We start from the raw sequence: 15,345 nt of genomic DNA, 5'->3' as shown, positions 1-15,345 counted from the left end.
GACTTATTTTAGAGTATGAAGGAGGGGATTGTTGTTCCTGATAATGTCACATTCATTGGAGTTTTTTTTATCTGTTTGTCAATGTCATGCAGGTTTGATTGATGTTGGTTTTGAGGTTTTTTGTTTGATGAAGGTTGTGTATAGAATTAAACTGAAGATTGAGCATTATGGCTGCATGATTGGAGAGAACAGGTTTTGAGCCAAATCCCAAGCATTTTGGTTGCGTTTCGGTCTTTTAAGTCAAGACTTGCTGCAAGAATTATTAGATCCTCTTCAATTAATTTTTGCTTCTTTGTGTGGCTCAGGTTGATGCCACCCGACTACGCCGACAATGTTTGGACCATTATCAGAGGTGCCTATACCCCTTTCAAGTCCAACACAGTATCCTTTTGTATCAAACACCAACCCACTAGGTGTATAGAAAATAAGAATTATTTTAGATACTGATTTGTACATATTGATGATCTGCAGCTTAGAGGTACAAGTCATATATCATGAAGAGGCTCATTGATTGATGCCTTTAAAGAAATATTTAGAGGAAGGACTGAAGTTGGCCCAAAGTAAGGTATCTCAACAAATCTATGCAATACAATGAATACAAGTTTATCCCTTTTCTCAAGTAGACTATTAAATGTTCATGACATGATCCATGTTAAATGTTCTGTCTCTCTATATAAGTTATGAACAGTTTTCTATGAAATATAGATCAATAGTATCTATGTATTTAGGTCACAAATTTCATGGGAGAAAGCAACTAGGACATGGCATGAACACATAAATAAAGATATATGTCAATAAACATAAATAACATTCTGATTAATATAGTTGCTTTATTAGAATGTGGGATTCCACTTACATTATTCGTATATATCTGTTTTATTTAAACACAAGAGTCACTGTGCTATAGTCTATATAAAGTCTTTCATCATGTTAACCTAAAACCTTGATCTTCCTTGAACCTTTAATAGCATGGCGTGGAGAAGGGGGCACTTTACTTTCCAGCATAGCATTTTCTTCTGGAATAGAAGGCGTGTTTAAGGGATGAACATTAACTGGAGCTGGAATATCATTATATCCAAAAGGTGGCACTCTAGTTTCTGATATAGCACTTTCTTCTGGAATAGTAGGCATGTTTAAAGGATAAACATTATCTTGAGCTGAAATATCTTTTTCTTCAGAAGGTGGTGCAACACTTTCTAGGATAGCACTTTCTTCTGGAATAGTAGGCATGTTTAAGGGATAAACATTATCTTGGGCTGAAATATCTCTTACTCCAGAAGGTGGTGCAATATGTTCTTGCATAGCAATTTCTTCTGGAATAGTAGGCATGTTTAAGGGATAAACATTAACATGGTTTGAAGTTTTCTGAAAAGCATGAACTGGAACAACATCTGCAAGAGTTGATTCTGTGGCTAAAACAGCAAACAGAAGAATGACTAAGGATGAAAGGAAAAGTGAAGCCATTTGGTATTGAGAATGTTGAGGATGATATCAGAGATGAAATGTGAATTTGTGCTTGCTAGCTGGTGTTCTCTGCACTAGTATTTATAATGGAGAAGACTTTAACTTAGTGCATGATCACAGGTCTCTTAAGGTGAAGAAATTGATCCGTATCCGTTTACTGTGATTGTGTTTACATTGTACAATTTGCTTCTAATTACTATAATTATAGCATTAATTGCACTGCTTGTTCTTAAAAGAACACTGCTCGCTCTAAAATAATCACAAGACTAAATTATATCTAACTTTGGCAAATGCTTCATTCAGTAAACCATGCACAGTTTATCTTTTGTGGGATTGGTGGTCCATCCCTTTGGTTTGTTGACCAATATTTCTAGATTTTACAATCCTTGCAGGATTTTTCTGGACTATGTGATATAGATAGCAAATCTGATACTGAATAGAAAAATAACAAAATGAAAAATGTTGTTGCAACTTTAAAAAATAAATTTGTATATATAAAACATATTTAATTCATTATAACACATGTATTTTACATTTTCAATCCTAGTGAAGTACGTGGTATTTTCTTCAACATCTAGATGTATTTATTTTTGGATATCACATTGCTTCTAGTTCTAAGTATTTACATCAAATTCATTAAACAAAATTAAATTTAACAGAATTGATTTATGTTTGAATATATTATTTAAAAGTGAGTTAAACAATAAATTTCAGTGGAAAAATTATTCAAAATCAATTTTAGAGGTAGAAACTACAATTTCTAATTTCAAGTAGAATCAATTCTAGATGCCGAATCAATTATACTTTTGATAAATTAAATACCTCAAATTACCCAGAATCAATTTTACATTTTTAAAATTAATTTTAGATCTTTTAAAAGTGAAACCAAACATACACATAGTCATACTTCAGAGTTCCGTGTTAAGATCGTTACCCATGAAACTACAATTCTATATAAAATAAAATATGAAATATTATTTTACCTACACAACAATTTAGATTAACAAATTCAATGCAAATGGCTTGATGATTTGGTTTTAGAGAATTAAATTTCCTTCATGTTCTTATTACATAAGAGAAATTTTAGTTTTTAGATTTATTTAATGATTAATATATCCGATCTATATATAGACCAAATATATTAGTCATTCCATATATCTAAAAAAATGAATTATCTCTTATAATAAAAGAGAATATCTCATTACACCCCTTAATTTATTCAGTCACCTAACGAAATTCCAATTATGCCCCCTGCTTCCGTAGGTGCACATTCAGAAGCATAATTTTTATAAAAAATTTGGTCTTTTTCCGGAGCCACATCTACGGAACATGTTAAAAACAGAGTGTTAAGTAGATGTACCTACGAAACATTCTGCTATATATATTAAATCACCTGCATTCCACTCATAAACTTCAATTTTTTAAACAAAAATAGAACATCAAATTATAGTACATTAAAGTAATGCAATTTAAAGGCAACGAAATATAGTACACCAAAATAATACATCGTATGATTCATCGACCATAATGTCAAATACATAATCAAAATAAAAGTACATAAATGAAATAAAAATACAGACATCACTACTGTGAGTGCCAGACATCATCCTCCGCCTCTCCTCTACCTCTGACCCCGCATGTGCGTCCACCATGCCGTGTGCTGCCTATTCTGCCTCTACCGTCAAGTGTCCCATCTGTCCTTGGCCCAATGTCGAAGATACAAAAATACCCCATCGACCACCGTAATGATACCATCCAGTACACGCTGTGATCAGACCCCTCAGGGAAGAAACCAGCGACAATGCCTTCCTGTGCCATGTCAAGTATCTCACGACGACAAGGAAGAACATCGTCAGTGTGGTCCAACTGAGACTGATGAGTCCGCAAAATCTCCTCATGGACTGGTCTGGGTGGTGATCCCGGTGCAAAGGGAATCATGTATGAGTGTGACACTATGTAGTACCAGGTGATGTATCCGTCGATGCAGCTCCAGTCTAACTCTGATCTGGTCGCCCGAGCCTCGTCAGGAACCATGTGATGCTCAAAGTCTGCAAAGACATCATCTAGCTGTCGATCGGTCATGGCGATAGGAGCAGAGACAGAAGGGTGGCGAGGTATCGTCTGTTGGTAGCTAAACTGCCGCATGAAGCACTCTGGAAGGTAACAAACAGTGATGGTCGAACTGGCAACCAATCATCCAGAATATAGTTTGATCTTATCAAACAGAACCTTCTTACGGTAATCAGCATAACAGTCGTATCAGACTTCCTCGGAACCCATGCGGTCAAGATAGCGCCTGTAAGGATCCGACACCTGGTTCCCTTTGAGGGGGATGAAGGCTCCAGCACGCGCCATGACCTCAGTGTAGTCCGATACCTCTCTCGAACCAATAATGTCTAGGAAGTGATGTAATATCCAACCCTGAAAAAAATCATGGGGATCAAACATATTATCACAAATATATAATAAACTTTGAGAGAAAGTAGAATGATATAAGATTGTTATCACTAAGAAGGAACAACTGTCATCCACAATCCTTGCCTTCCATAACCATCCCTTTCCGAGTCTATGATAGTTGTAGTCTAGCGTAGCCGCTCCCCAGTTGTACTCATGGACACGTGCGATATCCGATAAGTACCTCAAGTAGACAACGTTTGTGTACGACGAGCTCATGTCCACAAACAGTTGGGTGCCTAACAAAAATAGGAATTAACTGAAGGATAGAAAAACACTTAGAAAGGGGGGGTTTGAATAAGTGTAGTCTTAAAAACTTGAACGATAAAAATAAATTGCACAGTTATTTTTATCCTGGTTCGTTGTTAACTAAACTACTCCAGTCCACCCCCGCGGAGTGATTTACCTCACCTGAGGATTTAATCCACTAATCGTAACAGATTACAATGGTTTTCCACTTAGCCCACGACTAAGTCTTCTAGAGTATCCTGATCACAACCTGATCACTCCAGGAACAAATGCTTAGACACAAGCTAAGACTTTCTTAGAGTATCCTGACCACCACGTGATCACTCTAATTACAACTGCTTAGACACAAGCTAAGACTTCCTAGAGTATCCTGATCAACACTTGATCACTCTAGTTACTTACAAATTAATGTAATCAAATAAGAGTTTTACAATGCTTCTTAAAAGCTATAATCACAACAGTGATATTTCTCTTAACGTTTAAGCTTAATCTCACTAATATATTACAACAGCAATGTAGTGAGCTTTGATGAAGATGAAGTTTCTGAGCTTTGAATTTGAACAGCGTTTCAGCAAGTCTTTCAGAATAATTTCGTTCAGAATTGGTAACCTTGCTTCTCATCAGAACTTCATATTTATAGGCGTTTGAGAAGATGACCGTTGGGCGCATTTAATGCTTTGCGTATTCCGTACAGCATTGCATTTAATGTTTCACGCTTTTGTCAACTACCTCAAGCCTTGTTCACGCTGTGTCTACTGACGTTGCCTTTAATAGCTTCCAACGTTCCTTTTGTCAGTCAGCGTAGCCTGCCACTTGTACTTTTCTTCTAATCTGATGTTTGTGAATAAAATATTTGAATATCATCAGAGTCAAACAGCTTGGTGCATAGCATCTTCTTGTCTTCTGACCTTGAAGTGCTTCTAAGCGTGATACCATGAGAACTTCAGTGCTTCTGCTTCTGATCTCAAGTTCTTCTGATGCTTCCATAGACCCATGTTCTGATTCTGCCTTGACCATCTTCTGATGTTTTGCCAGACCATGTTCTGATGTTGCATGCTGAACCTTCTGAGACAAAGCTTCTGAGCGCTGATTTGTGCATACTCTTTATATATTTGCTGAAAGGGAAATTGCAATGTATTAGAGTACCACATTATCTCACACAAAATTCATATCCTTGTTATCATCAAAACTAAGAATATTGATCAGAACAAATCTTGTTCTAACAATCTCCCCCTTTTTGATGATGACAAAAAACATATATAAATGATATGAATTTGCGATCAGAAAGAGCAGACGGCTAAAGACAAATTACACAACTATAGCATAAGCATGTGAATATGTCTCCCCCTGAGATTAACAATCTCCCCTGAGATGAATAATCTCCCCCTGAAATAAATACTCGAAGAACTTTAATAATAAAAGACTTCCCTGATTATTTCGGTAGAGACGATCACATAAGCTTCTGTCTTCTGATAATTCATAGCTTCTGACTTCTGCTTCCATTGGACAGCTTCAGAACTTGAATTTCTTTAGATCCCTAGAACACTCACAGCTTCTGATTCCTGCTTCCATTTAGGACAGCTTCAGAACTTGAATTTCTTTGATCTTCAGAACATTCACAGCTTCTGATTCCTGCTTCCATTTAGGACAGCTTCAGAACTTGAATTTCTTTGATCTTCAGAACATTCATAGCTTCTGATTCATGCTTCCATTTAGGACAGCTTCAGAACTTGAGTTTTCTGGATCTTTAGAACATTCACAGCTTCTGATTTCTGCTTCCCTCGGATAGCTTCAGAGCTTTGAATTTCTTCTTACATCACTTCATGCTAGATTGTATCAGAACATTGTTGAATGTACCAGAGCATCATCAGAGCATCTCTACATCCTGAAATGTTACAGAACAAAACTAAACGACAAAAGTCTGCATGAATGAGTTAGAACATAAAATGTGTATCAGAACACAAAATATGTATCAGAGCCATATAAGCCATATAGAATATATCAGATCCAATAGACAATGTATCAGAGCAAATAGACAATGATTTGGATCATATTCTATTATCAGAATTTCTTATCATTCTTCCTTCTTGCTTCTGATTCTGAAGCTTCCTAGCACTCAGCTTGCTTCAAGAATCCAAGAGCTTGATTCATTTTGTTGCTTCTTATGTTGATCTTGAATCTTTGATTCCTGCAACAACACAACTTAAAAAACATAGAACTTTGCAAGTTCTGTTAGTAAATGTGGAGCCTTTTTACTCGGTAACTGATAATATTAATCAGATCATTTATCATATATTTCTCCCCCTTTTTGTCATATCATCAAAAAACAGAAAAGATTCAGATACAAACAAAAAGAAACACACGGAGGAAAAAGGATGATTTTATTGAAGTTCAAACAACAGGTACAGAAGTACACGAAGAGAAGGAATAAATAGAGGGAAAAAGAAGAGGGAAACGTTCGAGGAATATAAAAAAGAAAAGAAGGACAATAAAAGAAATGATGAATGGCATTTAATGTAACATGACGTGAGGAGAGATAATAATGACAAAAGACGAGATTAGTTACCTAAGTAGACGTCTCCTCAATTGCACGCACGCTTGTCCAGAAATAGTGAACACGTGTTTACCATCTGGATAGCCAGTTACAGCTGTTTTGCTTTTAAAGAGATTCTGAATCAACTTAGACAATGAAACGTTAGTAATAACTGAATCACAATTTCTAATTGATTTCAATCAGAACTTCTTATAAAAAAAATCCAATTTCATTTCAGAAGATACTCATACATAAGATCTTCTCATCTTCTCATTCTGGGCATAAATCCATACTGATATTCTTCAGATTGAACTTAAACCTATCTTCAGCAAGGGGTTTTGTAAAGATATCAGCCCATTGATGGTCTGTATCCACAAAGTTTAAAGATATAACACCCTTCTGAACATAGTCCCTTATGAAATGATGTTTAATCTCAATATGTTTAGCTTTTGAATGTAAAATAGGATTCTTAGATAAACATATAGCAGAAGTATTATCACAGAAAATAGGAATGTTACTCTCATATATCTGATAATCTTCCAGCTGACTTCTCATCCAGAGCATTTGTGTGCTACAACCAGCAGCAGCAACATATTCTGCTTCTGTTGTTGAGAGGGCAATAGTAGCTTGCTTCTTGCTGTACCATGAGATCAGATGACTTCCAAGAAATTGACAACTTCCAGAAGTGCTCTTTCTTTCTATTTTATCTCCAGCATAGTCAGCATCACAGAATCCTACTAAGTTGTAATCTTTAGATCTTCTGTAAACTAAACCAACATTAGTAGTACCTTTCAGATACCTTAGAATTCTCTTAACCGCTGTTAAATGAGATTCTCTTGGATCTGATTGGAATCGAGCACACAAACAAACACTAAAGAGAATGTCAGGTCTAGAAGCAGTTAGATATAGAAGAGATCCAATCATACCTCTGTACAACTTCTGATCTACCTTCTTACTTACCTCATCCTTACCCAGTACACATGTTGGATGCATAGGAGTTTTGGCTTCTTTGCTTTCAGAAAGATTAAACTTCTTCAGAAGTTCTTTCACATACTTCGTTTGATGAACATAGGTTCCATCGGAAGTTTGGTTGATTTGAATCCCAAGGAAATACTTGAGTTCTCCCATCATGCTCATTTCAAATTCAGCCTGCATAGACTCAGCAAACTCCTTTCCAAGTGTAGCATTAGATGTTCCAAAGATAATATCATCAACATATATTTGACAAATTAAAATATCCTTTTTAAATGTTTTACAAAAGAGAGTAGTGTCCACTTTTCCACTAGTGAAATCATTTTCCAGAAGGAAAGAAATCAAACGTTCATATCAAGCTCTGGGAGCTTGTTTTAATCCGTATAATGATTTCTTTAATTTGAAAACATGATTTGGAGACATGGAGTCTTCAAAACCAGGAGGTTGGTGAACATAAACTTCTTCATCTATATAACCATTTAAGAAGGCACTCTTGACATCCATCTGATAAAGAGTGATGTTGTGTTGAGTGGCAAAAGAAATTAATAGACGAATAGATTCTAACCTGGCCACTGGTGCAAAGGTTTCTGTATAATCAATCCCTTCTTGCTGACTATAACCCTGAACAACCAGTCTGGCTTTGTTTCTTACCACTTCACCTTTCTCACTTAGCTTGTTTCTGAAAACCCACTTAGTACCGATGATGTTAAATCCTTTTGGTCTAGGAACCAAGTCCCATACATCATTGCTTGTAAACTGATTTAGTTCTTCTTGCATGGCAATTATCCAGTCTGGATCTTCTAGAGCTTGATCAACAGAAGTTGGCTCGATCAAAGAAACAAGACCTAATTGACATTCTGCATTGTTCTTAAGGAATGCCCTTGTTCTAATGGGATCATCTTTCTTTCCAAGGATCACATCTTCTGAATAAGCCGAGGCAAGTCTAGGTGATCTTCTGATAGTTGGTTCTTCAGAAATCCTAAGATTCTCTAAAGATGCAGCAACTTGATCTTCTGATCCATTGCTTCTGAGACTGCCAGCTTCTGCAGCTTTGCTTCTTGATTCTTCAACTTCTGATATATCAATATCAAAATCTGCAAAATTCTCAAACTGCTTTGGTTTTTCAAGACCAAGCTTATCATCAAACCTGATATTGATTGATTCTTCTACAATCAATGTTTCAGTATTATATACTCTGTAGCCTATAGAGCGTTCAGAATATCCAAGAAGGAAACATTTTTGTGCTTTGGAATCAAACTTACCAAGATGATCTTTAGTATTCAGAATAAAACATACACATCCAAAAGGATGGAAATATGAAATGTTGGGCTTTCTGTTCTTCCACAATTCATAAGGAGTCTTATTTAGAATAGGTCTGATAGAGATTCTATTCTGAATATAGCATGCAGTGTTAATTGCTTCTGCCCAGAAATGCTTAGCCATATTGGTTTCATTGATCATGGTTCTGGCCATTTCTTGTAGAGTCCTATTCTTTCGCTCTACAACTCCATTTTGCTGTGGAGTTCTGGGGCAAGAGAAATCAATACCATTTTCTTTGAAGAACTCCTCAAAGAATCTGTTCTCAAATTCTCCACCATGATCACTTCTGACCTTTATGATTTTACACTCTTTCTCAGATTGAATCTGAGTGCAGAATTCAAAGAACACTGAATGAGACTCATCCTTGTGTTTCAAGAACTTTACCCACGTCCAGCGGCTATAATCATCAACGATGACTAATCCATATTTCTTCCCTCTGACAGATGCTGTTTTAACTGGGCCAAACAGATCAATGTGTAAGAGTTCTAACGGCCTTGAGGAAGAAACAACATTCTTAGACTTGAATGCAGGTCTGGAGAACTTGCCCTTCTGTCATGCTTCACAAAGAGCATCTGATTTGAATTTCAGATTGGGGAGTCCTCTGACCAGATTTAGTTTGTTAATCTGAGAAATCTTTCTCAAACTAGCATGTCCTAATCTTCTGTGCCAGACCCATTGCTCTTCAGAAACATACATAAGACAAGTCACCTTCTGATTCTTAAGATCCTGAAGATCTGTCTTATAAATGTTGTTCTTTCTCTTGCCTGTAAATAGGATTGAGCCATCCTTCTGACTTACAGCCTTGCAAGACTTTTGATTAAAGATTATGTCATAACCATTGTCACTTAATTGACTTATGGACAATAAGTTATGAGCTAATCCATCTACTAGAAGAACATTAGAAATAGAAGGAGAGTTACCAGACTTTATAGTTCCTGAGCCAATAATTTTGCCCTTCTGATCTCCTCCGAATTTCACTTCTCCAGCAGATTTAAGCACCAGGTCTTGGAACATAGACCTTCTTCCTGTCATGTGTCGCGAGCATCCAGAGTCCAGGTACCATGACATGTTGTGCTTTTCCTTCTTTGCAGCCAAGGATATCTGCAATAGGAATAATCTTTTCCTTAGGTACCCACATCCTCTTGGGTCCTTTCTTGTTAGTTCTCCTCAAGTTCTGATTGAACTTGGGTTTAGCAAAATATTTAGCAGGAGGAACAGTATGATACTTCTTATTCTGAGTTCCATGATATTTCTTAGGTTGTGTCACATGCTTCTTGGTGTGTGTTATGTGAAAACTTTGTGCATGTGATGTGTGCTTAATATCATGGGAGTGGCCAAATTTAAATTGGTTATACAGAGGCTTGTATGATATTTTCATATCATCCACAGATTCAAGCTTGTATGGGATTTCACCCTCATAACCAATGCCAACTCTCTTGTTCCCAGACAAAGCATATATCATAGAAGCTAGTTGACTTCTGCCAATACTTCTAGATAAGAACTTCCTGAAACTTAAATCATATTATTTCAGAATATGATTCAGACTGGGAGTGGATTTTTCTGAATCAGAAGGAGATCCAACATTATTGGATAATTTTAAAACTTTTTCTTTTAATTCAGAATTTTCCAACTCAAGCTTCTTAGTTTCAAATTCAAATTGCTTTTTCAGCTTTTTGTATTTGATACTAAGATGAGCTTTTAATTCAAGAAGCTCTGATAGACTGGAAACTAACTCTTCTCTAGATAGTTCAGAAAATACCTCTTCAGAATCTGATTCTGATGTAGATTCTGATCCATCATCTTCTGTCGCCATCAGCGCAAAGTTTGCCTGCTCTCCTTCAGAGTCTGATCCTGATTCTGATTCAGAATCATCCCATGTTGCCATAAGACCTTTCTTCTTATGAAACTTCTTCTTGGGATTCTCCTTCTGAAGTTTCGGACACTCATTCTTGTAATGTCCAGGCTCATTGTACTCATAGCAGACAGCCTTCTTCTTGTCAGATCTTCTGTCACCAGAAGATTCTCCTCGTTCAAATTTCTTTGAACTTCTGAAGCCTCTGAACTTCCTTTGCTTGCTCTTCCAGAGTTGGTTTACCCTTCTGGAGATCATGGACAGTTCATCTTCTTCTTCAGATTCTGATTCTTCAGGATCTTCTTCTCTAGCCTGAAAAGCGTTAGTGCATTTTTTAACATTAGATTTTAAAGCAATAGACTTACCTTTCTTCTGAGGTTCATTAGCGTCAAGTTCAATCTCATGACTCCTCAGGGCACTGATAAGCTCTTCCAAGGAAACTTTATTCAGATTATTCGCAATCTTGAATGCAGTCACCATTGGGCCCCATCTTCTGGGCAAACTTCTGATGATCTTCTTTACATGATCAGCCTTGGTGTAGCCTTTGTCGAGAACTCTCAATCCAGCAGTCAGAGTTTGAAATCTTGAAAACATCTTTTCAATGTCTTCATCATCCTCCATCTTGAAGGCTTCATACTTCTGGATTAGTGCAAGAGCTTTGGTCTCCTTGACTTGAGCATTTCCTTCATGAGTCATCTTCAAGGACTCATATATGTCATGGGCCGTTTCCCTGTTAGATATCTTCTCATACTCAGCATGAGAGATAGCATTCAGCAAAACAGTCCTGCATTTGTGATGATTCTTGAAATCTTTCTTTTGATCATCATTCATTTCGCTTCTCGTGAGCCTTACACCAGTAGCTTTAACAGGATGTTTGTAACCATCCAACAGAAGATCCCATAGATCAGCATCCAGACCAAGAAAGTAACTTTCCAGTTTATCTTTCCAGTACTCAAAGTTTTCACCATCAAATACTGGTGGTCTAGTATAACCATTGTTACCGTTGTATTGCTCAGCAGAGCCAGATGTAGATGCAGTTGGATTTGTATGAACTTCACCAACCATCTTTTACTGAAGCGTTTTTCTCTTCCTGAATCTTTTCTAAACACGGTTAAGTGCTTGCACCTTAGAACCGGCGCTCTGATGCCAATTGAAGGATAGAAAAACACTTAGAAAGGGGGGGTTTGAATAAGTGTAGTCTTAAAAACTTGAACGATAAAAATAAATTGCACAGTTATTTTTATCCTGGTTCGTTGTTAACTAAACTACTCCAGTCCACCCCCGCGGAGTGATTTACCTCACCTGAGGATTTAATCCACTAATCGTAACAGATTACAATGGTTTTCCACTTAGCCCACGACTAAGTCTTCTAGAGTATCCTGATCACAACCTGATCACTCCAGGAACAAATGCTTAGACACAAGCTAAGACTTTCTTAGAGTATCCTGACCACCACGTGATCACTCTAATTACAACTGCTTAGACACAAGCTAAGACTTCCTAGAGTATCCTGATCAACACTTGATCACTCTAGTTACTTACAAATTAATGTAATCAAATAAGAGTTTTACAATGCTTCTTAAAAGCTATAATCACAACAGTGATATTTCTCTTAACATTTAAGCTTAATCTCACTAATATATTACAACAGCAATGTAGTGAGCTTTGATGAAGATGAAGTTTCTGAGCTTTGAATTTGAACAGCGTTTCAGCAAGTCTTTCAGAATAATTTCGTTCAGAATTGGTAACCTTGCTTCTCATCAGAACTTCATATTTATAGGCGTTTGAGAAGATGACCGTTGGGCGCATTTAATGCTTTGCGTATTCCGTACAGCATTGCATTTAATGTTTCACGCTTTTGTCAACTACCTCGAGCCTTGTTCACGCTGTGTCTACTGACGTTGCCTTTAATAGCTTCCAACGTTCCTTTTGTCAGTCAGCGTAGCCTGCCACTTGTACTTTTCTTCTGATCTGATGTTTGTGAATAAAATATTTGAATATCATCAGAGTCAAACAGCTTGGTGCATAGCATCTTCTTGTCTTCTGACCTTGAAGTGCTTCTGAGCGTGATACCATGAGAACTTCAGTGCTTCTGCTTCTGATCTCAAGTTCTTCTGATGCTTCCATAGACCCATGTTCTGATTCTGCCTTGACCATCTTCTGATGTCTTGCCAGACCATGTTCTGATGTTGCATGCTGAACCTTCTGAGACAAAGCTTCTGAGCGCTGATTTGTGCATACTCTTTATATATTTCCTGAAAGGGAAATTGCAATGTATTAGAGTACCACATTATCTCACACAAAATTCATATCCTTGTTATCATCAAAACTAAGAATATTGATCAGAACAAATCTTGTTCTAACAATCTCCCCCTTTTTGATGATGACAAAAAACATATATAAATGATATGAATTTGCGATCAGAAAGAGCAGACGGCTAAAGACAAATTACACAGCTATAGCATAAGCATGTGAATATGTCTCCCCCTGATATTAACAATCTCCCCTGAGATGAATAATCTCCCCCTGAAATAAATACTCGAAGAACTTTAATAATAAAAGACTTCCCTGATTATTTCGGTAGAGACGATCACATAAGCTTTTGTCTTCTGATAATTCATAGCTTCTGACTTCTGCTTCCATTGGACAGCTTCAGAACTTGAATTTCTTTAGATCCCTAGAACACTCACAGCTTCTGATTCCTGCTTCCATTTAGGACAGCTTCAGAACTTGAATTTCTTTGATCTTCAGAACATTCACAGCTTCTGATTCCTGCTTCCATTTAGGACAGCTTCAGAACTTGAATTTCTTTGATCTTCAGAACATTCACAGCTTCTGATTCATGCTTCCATTTAGGACAGCTTCAGAACTTGAGTTTTCTGGATCTTTAGAACATTCACAGCTTCTGATTTCTGCTTCCCTCGGATAGCTTCAGAGCTTTGAATTTCTTCTTACATCACTTCATGCTAGATTGTATCAGAACATTGTTGAATGTACCAGAGCATCATCAGAGCATCTCTACATCCTGAAATGTTACAGAACAAAACTAAACGACAAAAGTCTGCATGAATGAGTTAGAACATAAAATGTGTATCAGAACACAAAATATGTATCAGAGCCATATAAGCCATATAGAATATATCAGATCCAATAGACAATGTATCAGAGCAAATAGACAATGATTTGGATCATATTCTATTATCAGAATTTCTGATCATTCTTCCTTCTTGCTTCTGATTCTGAAGCTTCCTAGCACTCAGCTTGCTTCAAGAATCCAAGAGCTTGATTCATTTTGTTGCTTCTTATGTTGATCTTGAATCTTTGATTCCTGCAACAACACAACTTAAAAAACATAGAACTTTGCAAGTTCTGTTAGTAAATGTGGAGCCTTTTTACTCGGTAACTGATAATATTAATCAGATCATTTATCATATATTTCTCCCCCTTTTTGTCATATCATCAAAAAACAGAAAAGATTCAGATACAAACAAAAAGAAACACACGGAGGAAAAAGGATGATTTTATTGAAGTTCAAACAACAGGTACAGAAGTACACGAAGAGAAGGAATAAATAGAGGGAAAAAGAAGAGGGAAACGTTCGAGGAATATAAAAAAGAAAAGAAGGACAATAAAATAAATGATGAATGGCATTTAATGTAACATGACGTGAGGAGAGATAATAATGACAAAAGACGAGATTAGTTACCTAAGTAGACGTCTCCTCAATTGCACGCACGCTTGTCCAGAAATAGTGAACACGTGTGTGGACCTCCGATTTTTTAATCCCGGGCCATACCTCTGTTTTGTAGAGATACGTGAACTGACTCTTTTTTATCGCTTAATGCTTTCGCATTTTTGAAAATATCACAGAGTCGCCACCGACCTTTTATTTTATCCAATTAAGGAAAGGTTTATAAAAGAAACAGAAAAAAGACCTTTAAGAAATTCTGGGTAAGGGGGTAGGTTATACAAAGGGAAGGTGTTAGCACCATTTGTATCCATGGTTATCCATGGGCTCTTAAGTTTGCTTAGCTCACTTGTTTTTCGATCACTTTTCAATTGCTCTGAAATTGCTCATATGTGGTTTCAAATACTTTTGTAAATTGAATTTTGTAATGATCCGTGTGTGGATGTATACAAAATGCTTGTTTATCTTTCGAAAGATATTTTGGAAAGAACGTTAACTTTGTAATAATCCGTGTTTGGATGTATACAAAGTATTGTCTTTTTGGAAAGCTTTGTTTTGAAAAAACAACAGTGTATGAGAATTTTGTTTGTTTTGATTTGAGCAAGCAAACTAGGAGGTCTACCCTGAGTTGTAAGGTCTTTATCCTATTTCCTTTAAAAATCTATCCTTTCACCGGATATAAACGCAAGGTTCGATTTTGTACTCAAAATAGTAGAATTTTGACTTTGATTTTGAAAAGAATGAGAAGGGATTACCTTAAGAGGTGCAAGTGTGATTGTGTTTGTATTCAGATATTTTATCTTTGAGGTTAGT

Source organism: Vicia villosa, linkage group LG6, assembly GCF_029867415.1.
Source record: "Vicia villosa cultivar HV-30 ecotype Madison, WI linkage group LG6, Vvil1.0, whole genome shotgun sequence".
NCBI lineage: Eukaryota > Viridiplantae > Streptophyta > Magnoliopsida > Fabales > Fabaceae > Vicia > Vicia villosa.
Note: the sequence above shows the minus strand (reverse complement) of the source record.